Raw genomic sequence first — 25415 nt, 5'->3', positions numbered from 1 at the left:
ATGTAATGGAAGTACACACACTATAAAAATGGAAAATAATGAAAGGGCATCTGTGCAATTGTAGGGAACCATTTGCTATAATAGGCCTCTACCAGAAAACCCTAACCGATCTCCTCCCATCTTATTAAAACCCTAGAGCGCCTCTTCTCTCCAGCCAACAACCCATTTCTCTTAAAAATTTGCTTCATTATTTGCCTCTTTGAGTAGCCATGTGAATGAAATCCAAGTTTCGCAATTGGCTTAGTTAGGAGGCAGAAATCGATTCGAAAAACAGAGATATCGGGTTTCTGATGTTTCTGGTCGATTTAACCAAGGCCTTTTTGAGGGGACTCTTGGCTCCTCTTTCTTCACCCATTGTCCCCCAAGCAGCCTTGGACATTTTCCCTATTTTTTACGATTTTTTTGGGGTGAATATAATAATATATGGTGTTAACAAGAACGCCTCTCGAATAACCAGAAGGTTAGATTGTAATCCGACGCCGTTTGGTTCAGACAGAGGCTGAGATCAAGTCGAACCAGTTTGAGGGTAAGGAACGATTTTCCTCCGTTCCTTTCCTAGATTGTTTTCGTACATTCCTATTTTTGTTTTCAGTTTTGCAGTCATTTTTAAGGTTTTTAAAAGAAGAAAATAAAATATGGTTGATCGACTTAATTAGAATAATGATTTAAATTCTAGTGGGTTTAGCCCTTTACATTATTTAACAAAATGTTTTAAATATGATTTTTCCCGTTTGAAGGTAGATTGAAACTCAAAATTAAATGCTAACTTTGGGTTTTAATGCATGAGTATGATTTTGAATTACAATTCAACTGATGTATGTGTGCTAAAAACATTAGCAGGTTAGAGTCTGATTTTCTCTTCAAACTTGCTCTTTTTTATTTAACCTCTTAAGCTTTTGGTTTTGCACAAATTTTAGACCCAGTAGCCAAGGCGGAATTACAAACCATTCCATGTGACAACCAAGTCCGCCCCTCACTGGACCATCTCCTCTATGTTTGCTGCCTCTCCAACCCCATCGAATGCAGTGTTTCTACTTCCTATTGATTCTAACCTTTCCCCCTGAATAACTTAATTATTGCCCCTATCCATAGGTTCAGAGCAAGACCATCAAGCATCTGTATCTAGAAGTTGTATTGCATATTTCGCTTTTTTATAAAAGTAATCTGAAAATTTTGATTAATTATAAAAATAATTCACTTCTTTATTGTGTACATAAATGAGTAGTGAAATTTGGTGAAGAGATTTTTGCCACCCACTTCCAATGTAAGCCAATTAGAATTAAAAATTAAATATCAGTTTAATATTAATATTTTTGGGTCAAAAGATAAATAATAGTGGAGTCATAGAAAGTGATATCATTATTTTAATATATTATATTTTTAATAGTAATTAATTTTTTAATTTAAAATTAATATTAATATTTTATTTGGTGGCACTGTTTATTTTAGTTTTTCTTATTTGTTGTTAATTTAAAATTAAAATTATTATTTTATTTGGAGTTATAGAAAATGGTGTCATTACCTTTAATATGGGAGACTTATTTTTTAGATTTTTAAATTGTTTTAATAATAAAAATTAATTTTTTATTGTGATGACATCAATTTTATGTCTCTATCAAATAAAATAATAATTTTAATTTTAAATTAAAAATAAAAAATAAAAAGTTCAAAGATGGTGATGCCATTTTTTATGGTTTTACTAAACAAAATAATAATTTTAGTTTTAAATAAAAAATAATCATTATAAAAAAATTTTAACATATTAAAGTAGTGGTGTCATTCTCTATGGTTTTATTACTATTGCTTATTTTTGCTCTACTATTATTATTTATTTTTGGTTCTCAAAATATTCAAAATATTAGTACTAAATTGATTTTTACACAGGTAGTGCTAAATAAATTGGTTCTACTGAAAAATTAATTTTTAAATTTTAGCAATCAATGATTGTTACTCAAAGATTTCGCTTCAATTCTTATTTTTATTTCATGTCATACATAATAAAAATAAATAAATGTTTTATAATTAATTAAATTTTTTAGTTATTTATATATATATAGATATATATAGATAAATTTATAAAACCTACATATTGTAACCGGTCTATGCATGTAAACTATCATAATGCCTCCTAGACTTGACAATCTTGAAATATATGGATCACTGTGTCTCCGATTGTGTTTAGTCATTGGTGTTGAAACAATTCAAGCTGGTTATAGCTCAAAGGTTGCAAAAGCAAGTTCGACAAATCCCATTAGTCGAATGACCCCAAGCATAAACTGTCACTCTGCATAAGCTGCACAATGGGGACTTAAAGAATGTTATTAACCTTCATGCCCCGAAACAAAATGTGCCACTCCGAACCATCCCTTCCCAACCTATCCTCTTATATCCTAGCATTCTTCCCATATTCTTCCCAGTGGAGGGGATTGGAACTCCTAAAATGAAAAATTTTCTAGTTAAGTTATTTATAATTTATAAAATTTTAAATTAATAATGATAAAATTATTTTTGATCTTCTAAAAATAATAAAATTTGATTTAATCTTCTAAAAATATAAAGATATAACCTATTAAAATGACAAAATTATATTTTTATTATTATAAAATATATAATTTAATTCTGCTCCCAAATTTTTTTGATTTTGTCAGTGCCGAAACATTTGTTACGTTGAAAAGAGAGGTTTATTTGGGAAATATGAAAATGGTAGGGAAAAATCTTTATATTCATATTATTTGTTTTGCTTTTGATTATTCTAAAATCACAGATTTGAGCAATTTGTTGATTGACATTTGGATATTAATTTTATTATTATTCAAGTGAGTTTAAATATAAATTTTAAAGTTTACATATAAATTTTAAATATTCATTATTTGAATTTTTATATATATTATGAATTTGACGTCAATTAGACGGTAATATTTAGTAAGTTGATAATAATCAATGAATTCGAATTTAGGGTAAATTAAATAAAATAATATTTAAATATTTAAAAGTAGCTTTTTTATAGAATATAAAATTTCTGGAACAATATTTTAATAGCATATATTATAGAGAAAATTATAACGTTTCAAAATAAAATTATAAATATATATAAATTCAAAAAATATTTTTAATTTTTAGAAAATTTATTTTATAATATTTATTATATAAAATTAAAATGTAAAAATATGATTTTCTGTCATTAATAGAAATGATTTAAGATTCCAAAAAGTAAAAAAATTGTTGTTTTTGAAATTTATTTTTATAAAATTTCTATATTATTTCTATAATATAAAAATAACAAATGAAAATATATTATAATATAACAAATGAAAATATATTATAATATATAACAATTATATATACATTCAAAACATAAATTACAAGCCTGCTCTCAAAGTCGCATGATTTTGTCTAGCAAAGTTTAGGGTTTTTATGATTGGGTTTTTGCTTACGATAAGATTTTTTTCCGTCAATAAGGAAGTTTTTTTTTTTTAAAAAAAGAAGATACTCCAAGTAACGGTTACAAAAACTGATTTTGTTAGGATCAAAATCTCGATTATAAGCGAGAATAGCTAAATTTGTTGAAGTGCGGTAGAGATGACACTAATAGAGAAGGAGTTGACAATTTTAAATCGTGACAAAGAAGAGGATGAATGCATGCAATTTGGGATGGAGGCTAGACCACAGAGATCATTGTATGAATTATGCTTAGTTGGATGTTGCCTCACAGCGAGTGTGGTTCACTTTCCTGCAATGAAGAACATGGCTAATTTATGACACTCGTTAGGGGGAAGCTAGATCTCTAACCTAGGTGAGAAATGTTATCTCTTCAGATTCTTTTATGAGGTAGATGTGGAGTGGGTGATGAGCAGAACGCTTTGGACGTTCAATAGCCATCTCCTTCTGCTTCATAGATTAAAAGATGGCGAATATTCAAATTTAGTATTGTTGGTGTATGCTAATTTCTGCGTGCAAGTTCACAATCTTCCATTGGGTTTCTTCTCTGATTATGTGGGGCAACAATTAGGGGATTTTATTAGTAAATTCCTAGAACATGATACAAAATAGCTTAATCAGGGATTTTAAAACTTTATGCGCATTAAGGTTTAGATAGATTTTAGAAAGTTTTGAAAAGAATGAAAAAGATTTTGATTTTCCAGTCAGATTCGGTTTATGTGAAATTTCGATATAAAAATTTGTCCTTATTTTGCTTTCTTTGTGGATGTTTGGGGCATGGAGATAGATTTTATCGAAAAAGGATTAATCCAGGGTTCAAAGAAGTGGAATGCAGATGGGCGTCACGCCAAGCATATGGTTGAGGGAAGACAATATGGGGAAAATTTTTGGGAAAGAAGCTAGCAAGCAAGAAGTTGGGAATAACGATAGAGTGGTGAGTAGCTTCCATACACGACATAACTTGAGGTTTATTAACCATGCTTTAGGGTTTAGTTTGGAGGGTAGGAATAGCTAAGACATAGGAAAGGGGGTAGTATTATTAAGTGAGGGGGATAAGGAGGATATGGATGAGGATTGTGAGGAGCTACCGTTGAAGAATGGAAGAGGAGACATAGGTCAAACACTCTAGCACAAGGTTGATTTACACATGCAAGTGAGGTTGGACTTAGAGAACATAAAGGAACAATTTGCAAAAAACAGATATCAGTAGCTGACAATAGGCAAGCCGACAGGACACAATGAAAATCTTAAGTTGGAACGTTCATGGATTGGTGAGTCCACGGGGCGTTAGAAGACTTTAGCATATGCTAAAGTTATACAATCCCTAAGTTGTCTTCTTTATTTAGACAAAATTAGACAGCTCTTGATCGAAAGAGTTAGACACTGATACAAGTTTCGTTGTGGTATTAATGTGCTGGTAATAGGAATAAGGGGTGGGTTAAGCCTTGGATAAAAATGTGAGGTATCGATAAGATAGAGGAGTTTTTCTAATAATCACATTAGTGTTGACATTGAGGATAGTGAAGTAAGATCAACTTGGCGAATGATTGGATTCTATGGGGCACTAAAGGCTCAAGGAAGAAGTGGGCATGAGACATGTTAAGGAGACTAGAGAGGAATCAAGTTACGCATGGTCGGTTTGTGGTGATTTTAATGAGATTCTATACTCTTTTGAAAAAGAAGGGAGTTTGCTAAGGGATGAAGTTCACATGGAAGAATTTAGGACAACTCAGAATAATTGTCAATTAAAGGATGTGTGGTATGTTGGTAGGTGGTTTACGTAGGAACGAAAGAACCTTCCTGAAACAAATATTAAAAAACGACTTGACAGAGGGGTTGCAAACAGAGAATGGATTGATCTATTTCCTCAATACACAATTCGGCATTTGTCTTATTCCTTTTTTGACCATTTTCCTTTATTTTTTCAAACTAAACAAAAAGGGATGAGTAAAATAAGGGAAGATTTAAGATTTGAAACATGGTGGACCGTGAAGACATCTTGTGAAGAGGTTATGGGCAATGAGTAGGGGAGGAGTGATGGAGAAATTAGAATTAGTAGGGAAAGGATTATAAAGATGGGCAATGAGAATAAAAAAATTACGTAGAAGGCTATCAAGGAAATTACTTGCTCGAATTAAGGAACTCGATGGAATGGAGAGAATAAATGAGAATTTGGCAAAACTAATTAATGCCAAAATTTATTTAAATTTGGAAATTGAAAAAGAAGAAAGGTATTGAGAGCAACAAGCAAGGATGAATTGGTTAAAAGAAGGAGATAAAAACAAAAAATTCTTCCATAATTTTGTGTTTTAAAGAAGAAAAGCAAATCGGGTAGAGGAGCTTAAGAACGAATAGGGGCAAATAACTACGGAAAAAAGAGAGATGGCGAAGGATGCGAAGAGATTTTTTGAAAACATCTTTTCCTCAAGTGGAGTTGGCAATCCTGAGTACATACTTTCAGGGATTGAGGTGTGCGTTTCAGATAGAATGAATAAAGGCTTAACTGAAAAATATACTAAAGAAGAAGTTATTCTTGCTCTTAAAAGCATGGGGCCAACTAAAGCTTCCGAGAGTAATGGCTTCTCGACACTTTTCTTACAAAAGTATTGGCATATTGTTGGGAAAGAGGTTGGAGATTTCTGTCTTGATATATTAAATGACGGAGGTCCATTTGATGGGGTCAATATGACAAACATCATTCTTATACCTAAAGTGGAAAGTTTAACCAACCTAAAAAATTTCCGCCCTATTAGCCTATGGACAGTAATTTACAAGATTATATCAAAGGCAGTGACTAATTGGTAAATGATAAAACTAATATATTTTAATCCCATTCTTAATGCATTTTTGGATTATTATTTATGCAAATTGATGAATTTGATACTCCTAATCCTTTGAATTTATATTCTTATACTTAGTTGAGCATTTGGGAACTAAAGAAGCAAAAAAGGAGAGAAAATTAGACAAAAAGAGCATATTTCAAAAGCCACACAGGCTGGACACACGGCCATGTGCCAGATCATGTTGATTTCGCAACTTGCTTCCCAAACATGTGGGAAAACACAATTTTTAGGCTTTCTGAGCATTCTAAAGTCTATAAATATCAAATAGAAGAAGAGATATGAGAGCCATTAGAGAATATAGAAGAAAATAACTCGAAGAACATCATTGGAGCCAACTCTAAAGCAATTTCCATCAAGATTGAAGACATCTTTTTAATTTCTTTTGAAGTTTTTATGAGTTTTTTTTATTTCTTTTGGTTTTTCTAAATTTGTGATGTTTTTATTCATAATTATGAACTAATTCCCTAGATACCTAAGGAAGATGAAACCTATGATGAATTCTATTATTTGATTTCTGCTTTACGCGATAAATACTTGATTCTTGTTCTTAGTTATGTGTTTTAATTTCTTGTTTTAATATTTCTGAGATATTAATTCATGTTTAATGTGCTTAAATTAGAGGAGCAAAAATCTATGTTTAATAGTAGATCTAGCATAATTAAGTGGAGTTGCATGCAATCCTAGAAATAGAATGACATAAATCTACCGGATTAGAGTCAAATCTAATAGGAGAATCCATAAATTGATTTAAATGCGATAATAGAAGTTTTAATTAAAAAGAAATATCAATTAATCAACTTAGACTCAGTTGCTATTACTCTCGAAAAAGATATTAGCATAATTTATGGATTTCTATGGATCAAGATACCAAGTAAATAAATTGTTTAATTCTGATTCATAATAATAGATGAAGTCTAGGTGGATTCTTTCCTGGATATTGTCTCTCTCATTGGTTATTATTCAATTATTTTCCTGATTCATTTTCTGTTGAGTTCTTAGTTAAATTAAGTTACTAATTTTAGTTTAAAACCCATCACTCCAATTTGTCGGCTAAATAATAGGAAAACAGTAATGACTAATACTTTTAGTCCTCGTGGATACAATATCTCTACTCACCATAGCTATACTATTTATCGATAGGTGCACTTGCCTTTGTCGTATTTTTAGTTAGTTTCATGATACATCACTAATCAAATCCAAAAAGTATTAAACGTTTGTATTTATAAAGTCCAAGGTGCATTTGTGTTAGGAAGACTTTTTACAGATAATGTTCTATTGGCGTATGAATTAATGCATTCTCCAAAACAGAGAAGAATGGACCAACATGGAAGTTTAGCTCTAAAACTAGACATGAGTAAGGCGTTTGATAGGGTGAAGTGGTCTTTTTTGGAAAAAGTTATACATAGGATGGGATTTGTAGAGCCCTTTGTGTCCTTAATTATACGGTGTGTAACATTAGTCAATTTTTTAGTATGCATGAATGGTGAGATGGGTGAGCGTTTCAAACCAATGAGGGGGTTGCATCAAGGTAATCCATTAAGCCCCTATTTATTCTTAATTTTTAGTGAAGGCCTTTCTTCTTTAATGAGGTTAGTGTAATGGGAAGGTACTATTAAAGGGGAAAAGGTATGTTGTAAGGGTCCAACTATTATGCACCTACTTTTTGCGGATGATTGCATTTTATTTGGGGATGCTATAGAAAGGAGAGCCTATAACCTTAAAAACATTTTACGAGAGTATTAAATTTGTTCTAGTCAATGCATAAATTTTGATAAGTCAATGATATATTTTAGCTCAAATGTTTCGGAGTAGAAGAGGGAGCAATTAGCGAACATACTGAAAGTACGAGCCTCAAGAAATCTAGAGAAATACTTGGGTCTATCAAATATGTTAGGGAGGGATAAAAAAAAACAACTTTCCAACTCCTAAAGGATAAAATGATCAGTCAGGTCAAGGGGTAGAGTACAAGATTTTTGTCAATTAGAGGAAATGAGGTGTTTATAAAAGCAGTACTACAGGCAATTCTTACCTACTATATGGCATGTTTTTGTTACAAAAATCGTTTTGTGCACAATTGGAAAACATTATGGGTCAATTTTGGTGGCAAAACTAAATGATAAACATGGAATTCATTGGTGTGAGTGGAGGAAGCTTGGTGAATTGAAATAATATCGTGGAATGGGCTTTAGATGCTTATCGATGTTTAATGTGGCATTGTTAGCAAAGCAAGGTTGGTGTGTAATTTATTATCCAGATTCATTATTAGTAAAGTCATTAAAAGCGTAGTACTATCCAAATTCAAATTTCTTGCAAGCAAGATTGGGAAACTTACTATCATATACCTGAAAAAGTTTATGATAGGCAAAGGACTTCTTGAGAAGGGGATTTGTTGGCAAGTTGGCTTACGAAAGCAGATACGAATTTGGAATGAGGCGTGGGTCTTAGGCACTGAAGATCATAAGATTCATTTATCTGAAATGGACTAGAATCTTGTATATATTTTATATTTAATTGAACAAAATTTAAATTGCTAGAGGGAAGAGCTAATTAGAAGCACCTTTCATTCCGAACATGCTGAGCGGATTTTATGTATTTCCCTTCCTATTGAGCAATAAGTAGATAGAATGGCATGAAGATAGGAAGCTTCAAGGGTTTATACGATGCAAAGTGGTTGCAAAAATTTAATACAGAATGACAGAGCAACAAATTTACAAACAAGTCAAAATTATTACAAGCCCATGTACAAAAAACTATGGATGGTGGAATTACCCCAAAAAACAAAAATCTTGGTATGGAAAACCCTAAATAAATTTCGTCCTACTCTTTCTAATCTACATCAACACATATTGGGAAACGCAATAAACTATCCGAGGTGCTTTAACAGTACTGAAACCACAGATCATGTGTTTAGAGACTGCCCATTTACAGCTGATGTTTGGTCCAAACATGGAATTGGGTGGACCCTGGAGCAAGATTAGTTACAGTATAAGGACTGGATACAGGCTTTATTCGAAAAAAAATTTAAGCATCAAATTAGAACAATAGTGTGCGTAATATGGGGATTATGGACAACCAAAAATAAATTGGTTCATAAAAATAAGATACAAATAGGGGCAAGTTTGGTTTAATTCATTACAGAATATTTACTAAAATTGGAAGGAGTAAATAAGAAAGTACCTGTCAGTATAGTGGCAAATGAATAGTAAAAACCATTGGAGATGTAACAACCCGTTTTTAGTAAAATCAAAATGGTGATTTCGGGACCACAAATCTGACATAAAAATATTTATTTTATTATTTTAATGTCTATGGTATGTTAGTAGTGTCGTATAAAAATTTAATTAAGAAATTTTGTGTTTGCATGCTTAATTAAGTGAAAATGACTAAATCATAAAAGTTGAAAAAGTAGAGTTCTAGTAGCTAAAGGTATCAAATGTCTATAAAACTTTAATGTAAAAGTCCTTAAGTGGTAATTAGACCAGTTCTATGGTAGTGGAAATTTATAGGTTTGGTTTTATTGAAATTAAGGATGTTTTTAAAGGTTAAAAATATAATTAAATAAATAAAGGCTAAAATCATAAAAACAAAAGAAAGAAAACAAAGATATCATCTGCGAAACTTGGTTTCCTTTAATGGAATTGTCAAAACTCCATAGCTAGGGTTTGGTCACCTTCTTTTGATTGCATGGTATGTATTTCACTTCCGTTTTTAAATGTTTTTTTTATGTTTTTGAAGTCGTAGCTTAATCTAGCTAGCCCATGGACTAATTTGCAAAACTTTTAAAGGTTTAGGGTTTCACCATGAATTTTCTTGCATGATTTATGAAGTTTGATGAAAGATTATGAGTCCTTATTGTTAAATAAATAACTTTTGTAAAGTGATTTTTGATAAAATTATCATTTAGGGACTTATTTGTAAAAGTAGTAAAATATCATGATGAAATTATGAATTGATGATTTGTGTGGGTTGATATGAGTCCCTAGGTAAATCGACAAGCATGATATATAGATGAAATTTCAGAAATTGTCATTTACGTACTTAAGGACTAAATTGTAAAGAAGTTAAAACATTAGGGGTAAAAATGTAATTTTGTAAAAGTATGAATTTTGGATTGAATTGAATAGAATGATTATTAAATGGATTTATTTTTCTTATTTAGATAAAGTTAGACCTCATACGGATCTAGATCGAGGAAAAGATAAAGTCTCGGATTAGTGATCATATTTTGACATTTTTAAAATCGAGGTAAGTTCGTATGTTTAAATAACGTTTTAATGTTATTTGATTTATGTTCTATATGCTATTTATTATATCAAGTTACGACGAAAATCCAACGACGTTTCGATGACTATTGAGCCCTGTTTAAACCTTAGGAATGTATAGGATACAAATGACATGTCATTAGGGTTACCATGTAACACCCCTAACCCGAATCCGTCGCTAGATTAGGTTACGAGACATTATCAGAGAAAAGCACATTTCTCATAATTCTCAAACTCAAATAGCATCTCACCACTCATTCATAAATGTCAAGTCATTACATAGTAAAAATAAACACATACCAACATTATCATATAATCGAATCATTAACCACATTACTATCACTCAATCTTTTAAGCTAAATATGCTATCTCATAACTTAACATCACAATAATATATCAATTATAGTTATTCAAATGACCATCAAACATACCCAAAATATAATCACCATTTTACCATATTACTAAGCCAAATTATACCATTTTCCATACCTCAAAAATGAGCTACTGATAAGCCGAATATACATCCTACTTACCATTCCTCATTGCTAAGTCATATAACCAACATCAAGACCAAATATAAATACCAACATTAGCATCATGATCAAGCCATTTTCGCATGGCTATACACATACAAATTTCAAAACCAAATATATCAAAACTAGCCTATACATGCCACATAACCAAATCTCAAGCATTTATTTACCAAAAAAAATACTATATAGTATGATGAGGTCTCCCATGACTTCTAACCCAAGCAAGTCTCCGAAATTCTATAAGCGTAGAAAAAAAAATACATAGAGTAAGCTTTGATAGCTTAGTAAGCCATAAGTAAATAATTCATCACTAGTACATATATAATTCAACCCAATAGGCCAAATTTAGTTAATTTCATACACATATGCAATCATTTTTCTCATATAGTACATATCACTACCTTAATAAATTTCACTTATCTTATTTATCCATGAACATATAAACCATGCTTTCAAATTTGAGTATTAACCATTAGATCAATTATATAAATCAAGTTTGCACATATTCATTACGTAACCAACCAAAACATGTCATGTTTCACTAGCCAATTTACATATATACGAACCATACATCATAACACCACCATCTCGATATCTATTTCATATCCAATTTTCAAATCAAAACAATATATCTCAAAACCATTTTTCTTGTTTCATAGTTCTTATGTTCGAATCATAGAACCACAAGGTCATATAACGAGCACATATAATACACATTCATTTGTATACATTTCTTTCATTCATGATAATATATTTCACATATCGTCATTAGAAATAAATTCACCACCATTTCTGAATTTCATATATAATTCACACGTACCAGAATCATATATGGCAAAACACAATTACCATTTCACATTTCTCATATAATTCATTTGATTATAGTTCACTTGCTATTAACCACATCTCATTTTCACATAGATCATAATCATACTCACTTTCATTGCTCAATTTCATATACATTGCAACATACCTGAATCAGATGCACACTTATATACTCATTTATTTCTCGGAATGCCCGTTGAACCATTCAGAATCAATAAGGTTACTCGGATAGCTTTGGAAACTCGTACAATGCCAACGTCCTAGACGTGGTATTATATGTAGGGGTGAGCAAAATTCGATTCGATTCAAAAAAATCGAAAAAAATTTGAATTTCGAATTATTCGAATCGAGTTAATCGAATTAATCGAATCAACTAGAATTTTTTTCGAATTTTGAGTTCGAGTCGAGTTGAATTCTCGAATTTGAATAACTCGAATAATTCGAATAAACCGAATATAAACTATATTTTTAATTTTTTTAAATTTTAAGCTTTTAGTAATTACTAAACCCAAGCCCAAATATTTTATTTTATCTCATTTTTTTCCCCACCCCAACCCAAGCCCGTTTGCCCAAAATATTATTTTCCCAAAACCCAATTGGCCAATTCCTCCCCCAAATCCAAATCAATTCAAACCCCCCATACCCCAGCTGCAGCCAATTCCAATTTCCAATTATTTTTCTTATTCTCTGATTCTCCCCGCCCCCGACTCTGTTTTGTATGAAATGAAACCCTAAAATTAAACTATTTATTCAAACCCCCATTTCCATGAAACCTTAAACTTTATTTTTCTAAAAAAAAACCCCTAAAATTAAAATCCTTCTTCTTCTTTTAATTCATTCCAACTTTCAAATTAAAATCTTTACTCCAAATCGAGTAAGTCTTTGTTGAATTGTTATGTAACACGTCCATGTATGGGTAATTTAATTTTTATGTTTACTTTGCATGCATGATTTCTTTAGGAATTTTGATGCATTCTTCTTGCTGTAGATTTTCATTAAAATGGTGTAAATTGTTGGCATGTATGATAAACTTCTGTAGAAGCATATACTTGCAAAGAAAGACAATTTTTTTTTCTTTTTCCAAGCCAAGGCTGATTTGGTTCCCCAGAGCTTTTGAGTCAATAAAATGCTTTCAAGCATTGTTTTTCAAACCTAAGGCTTATTTATTACTCAACCTTGATATAAACATGTGCATACATGGACCTGGATAATGAGATAGAAGTGTTGCTGTGATTGAACTGATTTGAGCTTATGTTTAGTTTGCAAGAATTTAGTTTGCTTTCTTGCCTGCAAAAATGCTGCGGGTTTTGTTCATAATGTATCGTTTTAGGATAAATGGTCATTTTGAGATGTAATGTTTGTTTTATGAGGGATACTGTGTGATGTCTGGTTCCCTTTCACCATGGATTTCAATTTGTATGCCCCTTTTCTTTGCAGCAAGTTTTTGCAATTTTCCAGGAGTAAAACATAACAAATGGCCTTTCTATTTCCTTTGCTATATGCACTACACACTCTTTTTTCCTTTTTAATTCCTTTTCTTTTTATTACAATAATATCCCCACAATTTGTGTCAACGTCATAAATGTCAAACCTTGATTTTTACCTTCAACTAATTTTGTGTAGGAAGAAGTTGATTGCAGATGCAAAGGCCAGTTTTATTCGACAAATACCTAAACCACTAAAGGAAGAACTAATCAAACGTGGTGAGTTGGAATATTGACAAAAGTTTTGATCTGTTGAGGCCTTGTAGAAGTTGTTTTCTTATTTCTTCAATATAATTTTGTTTTGGCTGAAAAGTGGGAAAATCTTAATTCATTTTGTATGAAGAACATTTTGGAAGAAATCAATTAGTATTAAAATTCTTCATTGTATGGATTGCATTACAATTCTCCCATCAAAATGTAATCCGATGATACTAGGTTTATGTGTATTACTTACTATGAATGAGTTAATTAGTTAATTAATTTTGTATTACTGGTTCAAGTTGTAATTAGTAAATTCTCATATGATTTTTTTCCTTATGAATTAGCTAATTTTTCTTCAATGATTGAAGAAGGAAAAACCTACAGCAGTGGGCGATGATGAGGGTTCAGGGGATTTTAGCTTTATCCACTATAATGTGATGAAGAGTGTGAAGAAATAAGAAAACAACTTCTACAAGGCCTCAACAGATATAAGATATAAGTATTCTTATTTCTTATTAAGTGCTATCTATTCTTCAAAACAGGCCTTAACAAATATGAAATAGTATCCTTATAATGTGTTATTAAGTGCTATCTATTTTTAATTTATGCTATTGTACTATTATATTAATTAATTTATGCTCTTATACTATTATATTAATTAATTTTTAATTTAACTAATTTATTAAGTTTGATTTTAAATCAATTATTGGTCATGGTTAGTGATTGCAACAAATGTTTTCTTGTAGATGAGTGATCCAAAACGAGATAGTTCAACTCAAAGTTCACAAAATTATTCCCCAAGTAAAGATGATCAAACAACAACCAATGAAAATGTTCGAAAAAATATTACTCCAAGATCAGCTTGTTGGAACCATTTCACCAAATTTGTGACCAAAGAGGGGGAGAAGAGAGCAAGGTGCAATACCTGTGATGTTACTTACACCATGGAATCAACTTCGGGTTCTACAACAAATTTGAATAACCATTTGAAAACATGCCTAAAAAGACCTCAAGGTAATATTTCTAATCCGAAGCAATCAGAATTAGCATTTGTGAATGTTAGCCAAGAAACAACGGATTTATCAACTTGGGTGTTTGATAAAGATGCTGTTAGAAAAGCATTAATTCGTATGATAATTGTGGATGAACTACCTTTTAAAATTGTAGAGGGAGAGGGTTTCAAATACTTTCTTTCTATAGCATTCCCACGGTTTACTCTTCCATCTCGTTAGACAATTAGAAGGGGTTGTCTTGATTTATTTAACTCCATGAAGAGTGTGATGAAGAACTGTTTTGAAAAAGATATAAGTAGAGTTTGTTTGACTACAGACACTTGGACTTCATTGCAGAGGATATCTTATATGGTTTTAACAACACATTGGGTGGATGATGAGTGAAGGTTGCAAAAAAGGATTATAAATTTTTGCCCAATATCAGCTTATAGAGGTGAAAGCATAGGTCAAGCCATTGAAAAATGTCTTCGAGATTGGGGGATTGAGAGGGTCTTCAATATTACGGTTGATAATGCATCCGCCAATAGTGTTGCCATTGAGTATTTGAGAAAGAAATTCAATCATCGAAATGCTTCTATTGCAAATGGAAAATTTATTCATATAAGATGTGTTGCACACATTCTTAATCTCATTGTGCAATACGATATTAAGGATGCTTCTGTGTCTGTGGATCGAGTTAGAGGTGCTGTGTAACGCCCCCTTTACCCGAGACCGTCGCCGGAGTCGAGCACGAGGCATTACTAAACTTATTTGAGCACTTAAACAAATTCAAACAATTTATATCACACTTTCCAGACAAGCTGTCCAACTGCGTTACAGATGCAAAAAAAATCATATCTCGAGTTACAAAACTCGAAATCTAAATCCATAAATTTTCCCCAAATCTAGGCTCATATATCTACTTACTAATTTTTTTCTAGAATTGTTGGTTGGGCCAATTAGTACAGTTTATTAGTTGAAGTCTCCCCTGTTTCAGGGTTCGGCTGCTCTGACCCCTGTTCACTACAAACCAAATTTCTCCATGTAAAGAATTCAAATAACCAAGACGTTTATTTCTATTAAAAATAGACTCAATAAGGAATCCATACATATATAGTATGACTCCTAATTAATTTTTATAATTTTAATGATTTTTACAAATCAGAACAGGGGAGTTCAAAATCACTCTGACCTTGTCTCACAAAAATTCAAATATCTCCTGATATGAAAGCTTTTTGCTTACACCGTTTCTTCTATGTGAAACTAGATTCAATAAGATTTAATTTCATATTTTATTCAACCTATAATTATATTTTTATGATTTATGGTGAATTTTCAAACTCAGACTACTGCTACTAACCAAAAACTATTTTAGTACAAAATGTTGTTAACTAGTTTATAACATCTTTACTTCATTTCATTTAAACTCTATACATGCCATATAAATCTTCAAACATAAAACAAAAGCTACCGGAATTGATCTGGATAGTGTGCTTTGTTGTGTTGATCCGATCTACCCACTTCACTTCAAGTCAATCTACATAAAAATATTAAACACACACAAGTAAGCTTATTGAAGCTTAGTAAGTTCATAGGTTAAAAGTAATGCTTACCAAACATAATATTTCCAAACAATACCAAAACACTTACTAAAGTTTCTGCGATTCACAACCATTGTTATAATAATTCACATAGTTGAGCTCAACAAGAACAACTACTCAATCTCTTCCATTTGGATCACTTCTCTTTATTTCTTATAATCAAATTAGGAAGCGGCTTACGAAATTGAGTACGTCGTTGCTCAATGCCACGATTCACAACTCAGTATGGTTTTCCTCATTGAAATACCATACCTACATTTTCAACTCGGTATGGGAAATGCCATACCTACATTTTTAACTCAAGTATGGATTTGATAATACCATACCTACATTTCATGACTCAGTATGGATAATACCATACCTACATTTCACAACTCAGTATGGATGATACCATACCTACATTTCACACTTTGCCATGGAACAACCATGGTCTTATCCCAATCAATTCATCACACGTCACGATACTGAACGTACTCGATCCTGCGTTTTTCCTAATTTGCATTTCCACATTTATTCTTTCATTAACAAAATCTATACAATCCCACAACAAATTTGTATATAATAACACATTATAAACTTCAATCATTCACAAATAAACATCTAAATTCAACCATATGAACTTACCCGGCTAATTTGTAGAAGATATTGAAATTTAGGGACTATTCCGCAACTTTTTCTTTTCCTCGTTCTTCTTTGGATTCTTGATATGATGTAAAAATATGAAAACCAGCTTTCTCCGGACCTTCTATGGCGTTTTGGTGAGAAAATATGAAAAATGTCTAGATTTTTCAATTACATCATTATTTAACTATTAACTTTTATCTATTTCCAATTTTGCCCTTGTTCACATTGTTTTCTTGCTTATTTCATACCCAAACCGTCCAGTCATTAACCTTTGGGTCTAATTGCTCTTTAAATCCATCTTTTTAAATACTTAAGCTATTTACTCACAATTTAACAAATTTTGTGCTATTTTCAATTTAATCCTTTTAATTAATTAGCCATCCAAACGTTAAAATTTTCTAACGAAACTTTAATACTAACTCAATGACACTCCATAAATATTTATAAAAATATTTATAGCTCGATTTTCAACTTTGAGGTCTCGATACCTCATTTTTGACCCGTTTGACCTAATAAATTCTTTTAATTCACTAATTTCACCATTTCACAAATTCTTCTAAATTCTTACTTGACTCATAAATATTAAATTACTATCTTGTTCAATCTTATTTGTCGAATTTAGTGATCTCAAATCACCATTTCCGACACCACTGAAAATTAGGCCGTTACATGCTGTGAGGTAAATAAGAGCATCACCATCGAGGTTGACAAAATTCAACCAACGGGTAAAAGAAGAAATGACAAATAGTAAGGCTCAATTGTGTTTAGATGTGCCTACTAGATGGAACTCAACATATATGATATTAAAGGTCGCCGAAAAATATGAGCGTGCATTTTAATCATATGTACGTGATAACCATAATTTTTTTCTTGATCTTACTACTGGAGATGGAGTTCCTACATTTGATGATTGGGAAATTGTTCGAAGAGTTATAAAAGTATTGGAGCCTTTTTATCATCTTACATTGAAGGTGTCCGGATCTTTGCATGTTACCTCTCATTCACTTTTTGAAGTATTGACGGATGTACATTGTCTTTTTGATGGGTGGCAAGATTGTGGAGATCTAGACATAATTTCTATGACTTCCAAAATGAGAGAGAAATATAATAAGTATTGGGTTGAAGGAAACAAGATCAACATGCTAGTTTACTTGGCGGTCATCTTTGATCCGCGATGTAAAATGAGTTTTTTGGACTTTGGGGTCAACTTGTTTTTTCCTAATGTTGCTAATGACATTATGAAAATGATTGATAAAGAATTGCATTGCTTGTTCAATGAGTATTCTTCTAATGCAGGGAGAATTGAATTGTTTGAAGGTAGATCTAGTTCTTCAACAAATCTTTGCAGTTCAATGGAAATAGATCGGTCAGAAATGAAAACGGGCTTGGCCAAACAAAAATGCCTTAAGAGGAAGAAACAAGTTGGATTAGAAAGAAAATTTGAGTTGGATAGATATTTGGGTGAGGATGAAGAAGTAAACAATTCAAGTTCATTTGATTTACTATTGTGGTGGAAAATGAACAGTCCTAGATTCCCTATTCTTGCACAAATGGCTCGAGATATTCTTGCTATTCCTATCTCAACAGTTGCCTCGGAAAGTGCATTTAGCACGGGTGGACGTGTTCTCGATAGTTTTAGAAGTTCTCTAACTCCTCTCATGGTCGAGGCTTTGGTTTGCACACAAGATTAGCTTCGGAAATCTAATGATGCCATCAATCTTGAAGATTATGTTGATGAACTTCAAACCATGGAAGATGGTAATATATAAATTTTAATTTATAAAATAAGCTTTTGTATTATTTATATTAGTAAGCATTCCAATAATTTAACTAACACTTTTGTTTTAAATTTGCTAGATTTATTCAAAATACCCGAAGATCAAGAAGGTAACATACTTAGCATTAGTTTATAAAGTTAAATGTTTATTTAATTTAGTTTTGCAAACATTTTTTATCATTTAACTAACTCAATCAATACTTTTACTAGATGTTTCAAGATTATCAACTGTGATTGAAGCACAAGAAGAAAGTTAAACTATTCTATAGTGGTTTTTGAACTGATGTGTTATTGTTATTAGTTTGGTTTGGTTTGTTATTGCTGTTGGATAATTGAGCTTTTGTTGTGTTCTTTTTTCTTTTTTTTTTTTGGACTGGTGTAGGTTTCTATTGTATTTTGGACTTTTGTTTATGTTTTTTTTTAAATTACAATGTTGTTGTATTGTTTTTGTTGTTTATTTGGACTCATGAAGAAACTTAAACTATTCTATAATGGTTTTTGAGCTTATGTGTTATTGTTATTAGTTTGGTTTGGTTTGTTATTGTTGTTGGTTAATTGAACTTTTGTTGTGTTATTTTTTTTTTGTTTGGAGTGGTGTAGGTTTCTATTGTATTTTGGACTTTTTCTTATGTTTTTTTTATTATAATGTTGTTGTTTACTTCGACTCATGTTGTTTACTTTGACTATTACTTATGTTTTTTTATTATAATCTTGCTGTATTTTTTTTTGTTTTTTTGGACTAATGTTGTTTATTTGGATTGATGTTGTTCGCTTGTATTTATTCACTTATTTACTTTAATTTTTTGTTGTATGATCATGTTTAAAAACTTTAAAGAAAATTATTTTTTTGAAAAATTACATAAAAATAAATAACGCTAGTCATTTTTTTAAAAACTTAACTCGAACAAATATATTCGATTTGATTCGATTCGAATTCCATCTCACTCGACTCAATTCGAGAAAATTTCAAATAAAGTTAGGATGATAAAATAAGATTCGAAAACTCGATTAACTCGAAAATTTTCGATTCGATTCGATTCGATCGAATGCTCACCCATAGTCATATGTAATCAAATATCAATGCCATTGTCCCAAACAGGGTCTTACACGAAATTAAATAGATGCCAATGTCCTAGATATGGTATTACACGTAAATTTCAAATCGATGCCAACGTCCCAGATGTGGTCATACACGAAATCATATATCAATGCCACTATCCCAGACAGGGTCTTACATGATATCTCACATCTCAGAAGCTTACATGTTATGACACCAGTATTCTGTACAATTCTTAAAGTTTGATTGGGATTTTCAACTGCATAATTAAATCAACTTATGCTCAAAATAAGTCATCAAATGCTTAATTCCATTCGGCCATCTACATATAAATACAAATTAATTCGGCACATATAATACATTTACATTTCAATTTATCAACATTTATTTACTTATCAACTTACCTCGTACGGACACAAACAGACCGGACGATTATTTGACAATTTTCTATTTTTCTCTGATCCAAATCTGATTTCCTCTTTTCTTGATCTAATTCAATACAAATATGGCTTGTTTAATAACATATTCATTCAATTTCATCCAAAAATACATAATTTGGGCATTTTTCATTTTAGCCTCTAACATTTCATATTTTCACAATTTAATCCCTATTTCAAAACAACACAAAATACTCAAAATTTCACTATGCCCATGTTAGGCCGAATTCACCTTGGGTCCCTAGAAGCCCATTAATTCAATTTATTTCACATTTTGACCCCTCAATTTACAAATTTCTCAATTTAGTACTTAATTCACATTTTTATAAAAATCACTTAATTAAACATAATAATCTATCAAAAAAGATTTATTTTTCATCATCAAAAAACAAATTCATCACATTATCAACCATGTAAAATCTCAAATTCATCATCAATTCCAAAAATTGAAACATGGGCTAGGTAATAGATGAAACAACGATCTCAAAAATGTAAAAATTATCGAAAATTGACTAAAATCCATACCTTAATTTAGCTTGGAGCAAGGCCGAACCTTAAAAACCTTCAAATGTTTTCTTTCTTTCTTCCATTCAGCCACAAAAATATGAATGATAATGGTCATTTTGTTTTACTTTATTTTATTATATATTAATACACCATTTACAAAAATAACCTTTGAAATTTAATTAGAAAGCCATATAATTAATGTCCATTACCATCCATGCTTTAGTTCAATGGTCAAATTCCATTTTAATGACTTCATATTTAATTAATCAAAGAAAATAGACACTTTAACTTATAGCATGCTACTTTTACATTTTATGCGATTAAGTCCTTTTTCTAAATTAACCGTTCAAACGGTAAAATTAATTCACGAAATTTTCTCACATATCAAATAATATGCTGTAAATACCAAAAATAATATTAAAATAATTTTACGGCCTCAAATTTTTGGTTTTGAAACCATTATTCTAACTAGGGTCTAAACCGGGCTGTTACATACCATGTTTCGGATGCTGGTCCTGAATGTCCTACGGATGGCTGAGTTCTGAAATTTGTTGTGGATACTCATCAGATTGTGTGAGCGGTATCGTGTAGCTACATTTTGATCGCCAGCTTGCGTGAGCAGACCCCTTTATAGCTCGACTGAGCAATGATGTAAAGGAAAAGGAAATGAATGGTTTCGACCATATGTTTAGCATACTTTGTGTAAGCTTCCCATGTGTCTGATATTATTCTAAATGATTCAAAGGGCATGAAAATGGAAGGAACGGTAAGTGTTACAATCGAATATATTATGAACCTATGGAAATGTATGAAATATCAATGATCAATGTATGTATATTCATGATTATGGAAAGTATGAATTCAAAGATACTATGTTCATGAATTCTATCTTATCATGTGATGATTTTGTTATGTTTTTAAGTACTAACTTGTGTTGTTGGTGATGCTCAAGCTTGTGCCAAGCTTATGTTGGATTGATTCATGTTTATTTTATAAGATTTTGCATTAAAATGGTCTGCTATGTTCATGATTTACGAACTTACTAAGTATTATATGCTTACATAATTTTCTTTCTTATGTTTTATAGAAGCTCAATCGGTTTGGAAGCTCATTGAAGACCTATCACACTATCCAGAGATTTTATTGGTAGATTTTGATGTTTTAGTCATGGTTATAATTGCATGTATAGGTGGACTTGTGCTTAATGATCTAGTTGTTATGTTTGGCATGTATATATGATATTATGTTTGGTGTGCTTTTGGCATTTTGATGCTTTGATGGTTGGTGTTGATATGGCTAAGTGTAACACCTATAACACTTACCCATAGTAGGAATAGAGTTATGAAACATTACCAGACTTTATAGAATAAATACGAACATTTTATAACACTTAATAACATATCACAAACCAATCATAAAATACTAATATTGTCCCTTGTATAAGCCATGGAGGCCCAATATAAACCTTAGAAGTGAATCAAGACTAAACCGGATACTCAGGGAATTTTGCCAAAATCTTAAAAATTTTCTTAGGAGTAGGGGACACATGCTAGTGTAGCCGGCCGTGTAGCTCACATGGCCAGAAGACATGCCCGTGTCTTAGGCCATGTGGACATTCGATGTGAGGCACACGACCGTGTCCTAGCCTGTGTCCATACCCGTGTAACTCTCTGACTTAAGTTACACAGCCAAGCCACACGCCTGTGTGCTAAGCCATGTGGAAGGTGCAAGGGTCACACGACCAAGTCACACGCCCGTGTGCTAGGCCGTATGTAAAAACCTGAGCATTCTATTTCTAAATTTTAAGATACAAGGGACACACAACCAGTCCACATGCCCATGTGCCAGATTGTGTGTCATACACGACTAAGAAAAACGCCCTTGTCTCTGCTCGTATGGACGAAAATAGGTCATTTTATGGCCTCTTTTCTCACCCATTCTTGACTTCAACCTAAACAATTCAAATTGCATATTTATAGGCCACAACAAGATCTTCAAGATCTTCAAAACAATCAATTCTTCACTTTGATATGGTTATATATTCAAACATTATAAACTAGAACATAAATAAAATTTCACAGTAACTATCTACATCAACATGTTTTACCAATTCATTCACTATTATGCTTAGGAATTATTTATCCATTAACCACACTAACACTTATACCAAACATGACAAAACTATATATATATTAGTTGATTTGAAACATAAACAAAATATAATTCTTAACATTTACACAACCATTTCAATCCCTACACATGCCATATAAACCATAGTATATATAGCAAAATCTACCAGAGCAAGTTGGATAGTGTGATCCAAAGTGTTGATCCGACCTCCCGATTTCTCGAAAATCTACAAAGAACATTAAACAACACAAGTAAGCTTAATGAAGCTTAGTAAGTTCGATGGTTTTTAAACATAAATCTTACTGAACATACTATTACAATTCATTTAAGTAAATCATTCAATATACTATTCTTGCCAAACACAACTTCAATCGATGAATTCACTTATTTCAGATTGATATCAAAATAACTTTAAATCTTCAGACATTAATTCCATATATCTCTTACCAACCTTGTCAAATCAGAAAACGTCTTACGGATATGAGTACATCGTATACAGAAGCTTGAAGGCAGCACAGAAGCACATAAGTGCTAAAAAGAAACCTATAAGGGTTGAACAGAAGCTCGTAAGAGCTGAACGGAAACCCATAAGGGTTAAACTGAAGCTCAAAAAAGCTAAACAAAAACTCACTAGGGTTAAATAGAAACTCATATGAGTTAACTGAAGCTCATGAGAGCTAAACGAAAAGTAAACATGAGAGCTCGAAACAAATGTTGAACCTCAGTTTACTTGGGTAATTTGTCGTCAATTCCTCTTTTGCACTGAACAACTGTACTCAATCTCGTGTTCCATTCATTTTGAACATTTAATTCAATTTCATAAATTTAACAATAATTTTATTTTCAAAAATTGATATGAATAAATACATAATACCATTCATCAATATAATTTATAACATTAAAGTTTAACCATACGAACTTACCTGGGTTAAATTGTAGATTTGTAGTAGTTCAGGGACTATTTTGCCAATTTTCCTTTTTCACGATTATCTACGGGCTCTTAATCTAAAATGTAAAATTATTCATTAGCATATATTTCAATTTCAATTCACTTCGCAATTAATATCCCTCAATTTTTGAAATTGTACAATTAGCACAACATTTACAATTTTTACAATTTAGTCCCTCACCAATTAACCTATCAAATGAGCTAATTTTTTTCAATTGAAAATTTATCTAAATATTCTAAAATATTATGCAACCTTTGATCAATATAATTTTAGTATCAAACCCTAATATTAAATCTTTTCACAAATTGGTCCTAAAATCAATTTTTATTGAAATCACTTGATAATATCATCATATAATAAAATTAAAGTTCTAAATCCATGTTAATTCATCATAAAAATCTAGCACTCATCAATTGTAACTTTCAAAATTACCCATAAAATCAAAAACTAATGAAATAGATAGTTCGACCTTATTGTAAAAGTCTTAAAAACACAAATTTCAAGAAAAGAGCAAGAATTGAACTCACATGATGTAAAAATGTGAAAAAACCAGCTTTATAAGCTCTCCTATGTTTTTTTTTTAATTTTTACCTTAATGTAGATTTTCAATTTAGTCTTTGTTTTATTTTTTACCTTAATTCCAAAATGACTATTTTGCCCCTAAGTCATCAAATTTCAAGATTTTTCTATGCAAATGCCATTTCAACCTTCTAATAAATGTTTAATTGTCTCTTTGGTCCTCCTTTATTCACCATTTAAGCTATTTAATCACTATTTCTTTAATTAGCAAGTTTTGCACATTTTTCAATTTAGTCCTTTTTACTTGATTAACTATCAAAACGCTTAATGACACTCTGTAAATATTTATAAAAATATTTACAACTCGGTTTATGAAATTGAGGTCATAAACACTAAATAATAAAATATAAAGCTCACTTGTCGGATTTGGTGGTCTCAAACCACTATTTCCGACATCACTGAAAATTAGGCTGTTACAATAAGTAAATGTATGTTTTGAATAACCAATTTGGTATGTTATGACGCCATTTGTTATGTGGTGAATTATGGTAAGTTTGGTATGGAAATAGGTTAGATGTGAATGGTTGATGAATGGCTAAAATATGCATATGTTTAAGTATATTCGATTGTTGTGATTGAGGTGTCTTATTGACATATTGGTTGTATAAGTAAATAACTTATTGAATTGATTTTATTATGCATGTTTTGGACATGATTTAAAGTCTTGGTTATATGTGCAAATGGCTTATAGGTTTATGCTTGAATTGGGTGAAATAAATGGCTTGATTTTGGCCTAATTCTTGTCCACACGACTTAAGACATGGGAGTGTGTCTCAGTCGTGTGTGACACATGGCCATGCGACACGACTGTGTGTCTCTTGTAGGTTTTAAGGGTTGCAAGTCAAGCAGTTACATGGCCTAGCACACGGCCTGGCACACAAGCATGTGGTTTGGCCGTGTAACCAAACTCAGAGAGTTACATGGGCACGGGCATGGGCTGGGACACGGCCTTGTGTCTCAGTCATGTGGTCACACAGCCTGGCGATATAGTCGTGTGACCCCTACAATGTGAATTTTTCTAACTTTTTCCCTAAGATTTCATATGTTTCCAATTTAGTCCTAAATCATTTCTAAAGTGTTTCTAAGGCCTCGAGTGCTCGAATAAGGGATGATATGCATGTGTTTGAATGGATTATGCTATGATTTATGAAATTTTTGGAAATGGATGATTTTAA

At 31.4% G+C, this 25415-nt stretch overlaps 1 long non-coding RNA gene and 2 other non-coding genes across 3 annotated transcripts; 2 read left to right on the top strand and 1 right to left on the bottom strand.

Annotated features, from left to right (window-relative positions):
• Nucleotides 1-233: 233 nt before the first annotated feature.
• Nucleotides 234-381, top strand: LOC128284598 (small nucleolar RNA U19). The gene has a single exon (XR_008275023.1). It is a non-coding gene; the product is annotated as a small nucleolar RNA U19 (small nucleolar RNA).
• Nucleotides 382-437: 56 nt separating this feature from the next.
• On the top strand, nt 438-576 carry LOC128284612 (small nucleolar RNA snoR138). The gene has a single exon (XR_008275037.1). It is a non-coding gene; the product is annotated as a small nucleolar RNA snoR138 (small nucleolar RNA).
• Nucleotides 577-15910: 15334 nt separating this feature from the next.
• LOC128283539 (uncharacterized) lies at nt 15911-16932 on the bottom strand. The gene is made up of 2 exons (XR_008273903.1): nt 16804-16932; nt 15911-16115 (listed from the first exon to the last, which is right to left on the bottom strand). It is a non-coding gene; the product is annotated as an uncharacterized LOC128283539 (long non-coding RNA).
• Nucleotides 16933-25415: the final 8483 nt, after the last annotated feature.

This window comes from Gossypium arboreum, chromosome 11, assembly GCF_025698485.1.
Source record: "Gossypium arboreum isolate Shixiya-1 chromosome 11, ASM2569848v2, whole genome shotgun sequence".
Taxonomy (NCBI): Eukaryota; Viridiplantae; Streptophyta; class Magnoliopsida; order Malvales; family Malvaceae; genus Gossypium; species Gossypium arboreum.
This window is presented reverse-complemented; position numbering and strand designations above follow the sequence as displayed.